The sequence below is a fragment of the Oryctolagus cuniculus genome, chromosome 13 (genome assembly GCF_051225735.1).
Source record: "Oryctolagus cuniculus isolate XC-2025 breed Fujian yellow rabbit chromosome 13, ASM5122573v1, whole genome shotgun sequence".
In the NCBI taxonomy this organism is placed as follows: domain Eukaryota; kingdom Metazoa; phylum Chordata; class Mammalia; order Lagomorpha; family Leporidae; genus Oryctolagus; species Oryctolagus cuniculus.
Genome location: NC_142879.1, coordinates 84939119 through 84940756, shown reverse-complemented (window position 1 = coordinate 84940756; position 1638 = coordinate 84939119). Strand labels below are relative to the sequence as shown.

The window sequence follows — 1638 nt, the reverse complement described above, 5'->3', positions numbered from 1 at the left end:
TAAATGATCCCAAAAAGTGATGAATTTTTGTGTAATAAATTCCAATTTTTGTCAAGGCTTTTTGACAGTCTCACAGAAAACTTATGTTTGTGAATGGGAAGAATAATACCAAAATATCCATATTACCAAAAGCAATTTGCAAATTCAATGCAATCCCAATCAACATACCAACGATGTTCTCAGAGCTAGAAAAAATGATGCTAAAATTCACATAGAAACATGAGAGATGCTTAACATCTAAAGCAATATTATAAAGCAAAAAAAAGCTGGAGACATCACACCATATTTTAAGACATATTACAGGGGTCAGCACTATGACAAAGCAGGTAAAGTCACCGTCTGCAGTGCCGGCATCTCATATGGGTGCCAGTATGTTTCCCAGCTGCTCCACTTCTTATACCCCTCTCTGGTATAGCCTGAGAAAAAAGTAGAAAATGGCCAAAGTCTTTGGGCCCCTGCACCTGCATAGAGACCTGGAAGAAGCTCCTGACACTTGGATTCAGATCAACAGAGCTCCGGCCATTGTGGCCATTTGGGGAGTAAACCAGTGGATGGAAGACCTCTCTCTCTCTCTGCCTCTACCTCTCTGTAACTCTGCCTTTCAAATAAATAAACTGCAAAAAAAAAAAGAAGAAGTGTTAGCACTGATATAATAACAGACACATAGTTCAATGGAAAAGACTTGGTAGCATAGAAATAAACTCAAATTTCTACCAGCAACTCATATTTAACAAAGGAACTAAAATGAACTGGAGAAAGAAGAATCTCTTTCACAAGTGGTGCAGAGGAACTTGATTATCCATATGTAGAAGCCTGAAAAGAGACTCCAACATCTCTTACACTATGTGAAAGTGAACTCACAGTGAATTAAAATGTAATCATAAGACCCAAACCCAAGTAAACATAGGGGAACTCTAAATATTGTCAACACACAATAGCTTTTGGGTAAGATTCCAATAGCAATAGTCACAAAAATAAAAACAGAGACATTTGAGTATATCCAACTAAGATACTTCTTCACAACAAAGTAAACATCAGAGTGTAGATACAATGAACAGATGGCAGGAAAAATTAAAACTCTGAATGTTTACAGATTTCCAGAACATTTACATGAATTGGAAAAACTCCAAAAAATACAGTGAAGAAACATCTGAATAGACATTTCTCAGAAGAAATGTAAATGGTCAAAACATGTGAATATGCCCGATGTCACTAGCCATTATGTAAATATAAATCAGAACACCATATCAGTCTCCAACACCTGTGGGAGAATATAACACTCAGGTGTTTGTGTGTGCAGCAAGTGGGTTTAGAGGACCCTGTTCACCTCTGGAGAGCAGAGTCTACAGGGAGGTAAAGAAACCTTACTGCGCAGGGGCATGCTAATCTTCTCTGTATCGTTCCAATTTTAGTATATGTGCTGCCGAAGCGAGCACATGTGCTGCCGAAGCGAGAAAGAGATGAAAAGAATTTATCTCAGCTAGCCACTAATATTCAAGAAACAAGGTCTTCAGGAAAGCCAACTCAACTGACATTTTCATGTCATTGTTAAATAAAGGAAAAATTATCTAGGTTCAGCAATACGTAGTTTATAAGAGAAAGACTACAGAGTAATTTCCTTGGCATAGAAATAACTTT

At 37.4% G+C, this 1638-nt stretch overlaps 1 pseudogene; it reads right to left on the bottom strand.

Moving 5' to 3' along the window:
* Window positions 1-1368: 1368 nt before the first annotated feature.
* Window positions 1369-1436, bottom strand: LOC138845099 (U6 spliceosomal RNA; annotated as a pseudogene).
* Between the last annotated feature and the right edge of the window lie 202 nt (window positions 1437-1638).